This window comes from Aethalodelphis obliquidens, unplaced genomic scaffold (assembly GCF_003676395.1).
Source record: "Aethalodelphis obliquidens isolate GAN/ISIS:26980383/991018 unplaced genomic scaffold, ASM367639v1 scaffold3, whole genome shotgun sequence".
In the NCBI taxonomy this organism is placed as follows: Eukaryota; Metazoa; Chordata; class Mammalia; order Artiodactyla; family Delphinidae; genus Aethalodelphis; species Aethalodelphis obliquidens.
This window is the reverse complement of record NW_020837947.1, coordinates 39,165,328-39,170,941: the sequence shown is the minus strand read 5'-3', so window position 1 is coordinate 39,170,941 and position 5,614 is coordinate 39,165,328.

Below are 5,614 nucleotides of genomic sequence, written 5' to 3'. Positions count from 1 at the left end.
TCTATTTATTTATTTATTGAAGTATAGTTGATTTACAACATTGTGTTAGTTTTAGGTGTACGGCTAAGTGATTCAGTTTTATATATATATATATATATATATTCTTTCTCAGATTCTTTTGCTTATAAGTTTTTAAAAAAATTTTATCTATTTTTTTATACAGCAGGTCCTTATAAGTTATCCATTTTATACATATTAATGTAGACATGTCAATCCCAATTGCCCAGTTCATCCCACCCCAACTCCCGCCACTTTCCCCCCTTGGTGTCCTTAACGTTTGTTCTCTACATCTGTGTCTCTATTTCTGCCCTGAAAACCGGTTCATCTTTCCCATTTTTCTAGGTTCCACATATATGTGTTAATATAGGGTATTTGTTTTTCTCTTTCTGACTTACTTCACTCTTTATGACAGTCTCTAGATCCATCCACGTCTCTACAAATGACTCAGTTTCGTTCCTTTTTCTGGCTGAGTAATATTCCATTGTATATATGTACCACATCTTCTTTATCCATTCGTCTGTTGATGGGCATTTAGGTTACTTCTATGTCCTGGCTATTGTAAATAGTGCTGCAATGAATATTGGGGTGCATGTGTCTTTTTAAATTATGGTTTTCTCTGGGTATATGCCCAGTAGTGGGATTGCTGGGTCATATGTTAATTCTATTTTTAGTTTTTTAAGAAACCTCCATACTGTTCTCCATAGTGGCTGTATCAATTTACATTCCCACCAACAGTGCAACAGGGTTCCCTTTACCCTACACTCTCTACAGCACCCTCTTAGAACTGCTTTTGCTGCATCCCATAGGCTTTGGATCATTGTGTTTTCATTGTCACTTGTCTCTAAGTGTTTTTTGATTTCCTCTTTCATTTCTTCAGTGATCTCTTGGTTATTTAGTAACATAGTGTTTAGCCTTTGTGTGTTTGTGTTTTTTATACTTTTCCCCCTGTAACTGACTTCTAATCTCATAGTGTTGTTGTCAGAAAAGATGCTTGATATGATTTCAGTTTTCTTAAATTTACTGAGGCTTGATTTGTGATCCATGATGTGATCTATCCTGGAGAATGTTCCATGTGCACTTGAGAAGAAAGTGTAATCTGCTGTGTTTGGATGGAATGTCCTATAAATATCAATTAAATCTCTCTGGTCTATTGTGTCATTTAAAGCTTCTGTTCCCTTATTAATTTTCTGTTTGGGTAATCTGTCCATTGGTGTAAGTGAGGTTTAAAGTCCCCCACTATTATTGTGTTACTGCCAGTTTCTTCTTTTATAGCTGTTAGTCATTGCCTTATGTATTGTGCTCCTATGTTGGGTGCATATATATTTATAATTGTTATATCTTCTCCCTTTATTGGTCCCTTGATCATTATGTAGTGTCCTTCCTTGTCTCTTGTAACATTCTTTATTTCAAGACTATTTTATCTGATATGAGTATTGCTACTCGAGCTTTCTTTTGGTTTCCATTTGCATGGAATATCTTTTTCCATCCGCTCACTTTCAGTCTGTATGTGTCCCTAGGTCTGAAGTAGGTCTCTTGTAGACAGCATATATATGAGTCTTCTTTTTGTATCCATTCAACTAGCCAGTGTCTTTTGGTTGGAGCGTTTAATCCATTCATGTTTAAGGTAATTATCGATAGGTATGTTCCTATGACCACTTTCTTACTTGTTTTGCATTTGTTTTTGTAGGTCCTTTCTTCTCCTGTGTTTCCCACTTAGAGAAAGTCCTTTAGCATTTGTTGTAGAGCTGGTTAGGTGGTGCTGAATTCTCTTAGCTTGTGCTTGTCAGTAAACCTTTTGATTTCTCCATTGAATCTGAATGAGATCCTTGCAGGGTAGAGTAATATTGGTTGTAGGTTCTTCCCTTTCATCACTTTAAGTGTATCATGCCACTCCCTTCTGGCTTTTAGAGCTTCTGCTGAGAAATCAGCTGTTAACCTTATGGGAGTTCCCTTGTATGTTGTCATTTTTCCCTTGCTGATTTCAGTAATTTTTCTTTGTCTTTAATTTTTACCAGTATGATTACTATGTGTCTCGGCATGTTTCTCCTTGGGTTTATCCTGTATGGTACTCTCTGTGCTTCCTGGACTTGGGTGGCTATTTCTTTGCCCATGTTAGGGAAGTTTTTGATATAATCTCTCAAATGTTTTCTCTGATCCTTTCTCTCTCTGTTCTTCTTCTGGGACCCCTATAATTCAAATGTTGTTGCATTTAATATTGTCCCAGAGGTCTCTTAGGCTGTCTTCTTTTCTTTTCATTCTTTTTTCTTCATTCTGTTCCACAGCAGTGAATTCCACCTTTCTGTCTATCTTTCAGGTCACTTATCCGTTCTTCTGCCTCAGTTATTCTGCTATTGATTCTGTCTAGTGTTTTTTTCATTTCAGTTATTTTATTTTTCATCTCTGTTTTTTTGTTCATCAATTCTTCTAGGTGTTTGTTAAACATTTCTTGCATCTTCTCGATCTTTGCCTCCATTCTTTTTCCGAGGTCCTGGATCATCTTCACTATCATTATTCTGAATTCTTTTTCTGGGAGGTTGCAAATCTCCATTTCATTTAGTTTTTTTTCTGGGGTTATATCTTGTTTTTTTCATCTGGTACATAGCCCTCTGCCTTTATCTTGTCTATCTTTCTTTGAATGTTGTTTTTTGTCCACAGGTTGCAGGATTGTCATTTTTCTTGCTTCTGCTGTCTGCCCTCTGGTGGATGAGGCTATCTAAGAGGCTTGTGCAAGTTTCCTGGTGGGAGGGACTGGTGGTGGGTAAAGCTGGCTGTTGCTCTGGTGGGCAGAGCTCAGGAAAACTTTAATCCACTTGTCTGCTAATGGGTGGAGCTGGGTTCCCTCCCTGTTGGTTGTTTGGCCTGAGGTGACCCAACACCAGAGCCTACTGTGCTCTTTGGTGGGGCTAATGGTGGACTCTGGGAGGGGTCACGCCTAGGAGTACTTCCCAGAACTTCTGCTGCCAGTATCCTTGTCCTCACTGTGAGACCCAGCCACCCCCACCTCTGCAGGAGACCCTCCAACACTAGCAGCTAGGTCTGATTCAGTCTCCTACAGGGTCACTGCTCCTTCCCCTGGGTCCTAATGCTCACACTACTTTGTGTGTATCCTACAGGATTATAGTCTCTTTTCCCCCCAGTCCTGTCAAAGTCCTGCAATCTAATCCTTTTAGCTTTCAAAGTCTGATTATCTAGGAATTCCTCCTCCTGTTGCTGGACCCCCAGGTTTGGAAGCCTGACGTGGGACTCAGAACCTTCACTCCTTTGGGTGGACTTCTGTGGTATAAGTGTTCTCCAGTTTGTGAGTCACTCACCTAGCAGTTATGGGATTTGATTTTATTGTGATTGCGCCCCTTCTACTGTCTCATTGTGGCTTCTCCTTTGTCTTTGGATGTGGGGTATCTTTTTTGGTAAGTTCCAATATCTTCCTGTCAATGATTGTTCAGCAGTTAGCTGTGATTCTGGTGCTCTTGCAAGAGGGAGTGAGAGCACGTCCTTCTACTCTGCCATCTTCTTCCTTATAATTTATTACAAAATATTGAGTAGAGTTCTCTGGGCTATATGGTAGGTCCTTGTTGGTTATCTATTTTATATGAAAGTTTGTACTCTTTTGACCAATTCTCTCCATTTCCCCCATCCCCCAGACCCTGGCAACCACCATTCTACTCTCTGTTTCTAGGAATTTGACTTTTTTAGATTTCACATATAAGTGAGCTCATACAGTATTTGTCGTGCTCTGTCTGGCTTATTTCACTTGGCATAATGGCGTTCTTGGGTAGGCGGTCAGCTACTCCTCTTGGATTATGCATGCTTGATTAGAGATGAGCAGAACCTGGCTCATAACCTAAGTGTCCTATGTAGAATATCACATTGTATATGTGGAAGTGTTTTAAAGTCAATTATAAACATCAAAGCAACTCCATAGCAACTCTAATCTCAGGTATTTGTCTTCATTTCTGAACCTTAACCCCAATTCCAGGCTCATATGCAAATGATTACAATGAAAACTTAACCTGCCCAAACTGAACTCATATTTACTCCTTCTCCAATCCCCAAATGTTCCTTATTCATGTTTCCCACTCCTTTGTAGTAGTGCATGATCAGTGATCCCCTTTTCCAGACTTTTACACACCTATAATCACTCAACAAATCCTGTCAGAGTTGAAGCCAAATTCTTCAAATCCCAACTCTATCATTTACTAGCTATGTGACCTTGTGGAAGTATCTTAACCTCTCTGAACCTCAATTCCCTCCTCTTTAAAATAATAACATCTGCTTCACAGGTTTAATTATAATGGTGAAATAACATAAAGTCAAGTACCTAGCATAAGGCTTGGAACACAATAAAGGCTCAAGAAATGTTAGTTTTCTTCCTTTACTCTTTCTTCCACACCATCGCCATCCTTTGGTGACTGAGTCTGTGCCTTTAAACTAATTCATAATTAATTCATTCCATAAATATTCATTTATTCCCTCATGTACTTAAAAGGTACTCAGTCAAAGTACTGGGAACACATTTGAGAGAGAGAGAAAGAGAGAGAGAGAATACAGGTATGGGTTACATCTTATACTCTGTCCAACAGGTATAGTATGTTGTCTTGCACATAATAGGTGCTTAATACTTGTTGTTGACGGCAGTGCTGTGATAAGTCTAATAATTCCTCTTTCACTGATTCTCTTTCTCTGTCTCACTCTTTACACACAAAGTCATTACAGTTTTATTAAGGCTCATATTATTTTTGTTGGGGAAGAAGCTTTGGGAGCTTCAGTTATTGACTCAGCAAACCACAGGATGTCTGTACAGACAGCAGACCATAGTGGTGTTGTGGTGAGCTTGCATGGACATATATACCCTGGGACCCTCCGGATCTTCCAGTTACTCCATGTGACCTTTCACCAACTCAGTGGTAACAAAGAATCTTCCTTTTTACTAATTTTTGAGCCCTTAAGAGAAATGCAGTAGAGCCCCCCTCCCCAAATCCCTCATATTTAACAATTACTGTTTCATAAAGAGAGACCTTCAATTTAAAATGGAAACAACAACAAAAAAAAGTGGGTACTAAATGTTTGCAGTATGAATCTTGCCTCTGAACTCAAGACCAAGTGAACCTTCTATTTTCCAAAATCAGAGTTCACAATTCTTGCAGTAATGTAACTATTTCAGAGAAGGCCATTTGAATGCACATATTCACTACTTTTTCTGGAACTTAACGATTGTATTTCTTTCTCTCCTAGAAAGTATCTTATGCTTGAAAGAAAACTGCTGAGTTTCTTTTCAACAAAGTGAAATATCTACCCTCAAATATAAAAGATCAAACAATTCATCAGTCTAGAAAATATTAGATTTAGGATTAAAGATACAAACTTCAATGATGTAGTGTTTAAAATGGCAATTTTAAAGAAATTTGTAAATAGCCTGGTATTTTTTGGTGGTGTGGGGTGCTCAGAAGGAGACATTCAGGAGTCGTGCCTAGTGATTGGTTTGGGGTTCATTTAATTTCAGAAAAAATCTACTCCCAGGGTTGATTTTCAACATTTTTCACATTCCTGTGATCACTCTTGTATATGTTGAGTTCATGAGGGCAAGGCAGTTTGCAAGAAGAAAACTTTCAGGCAG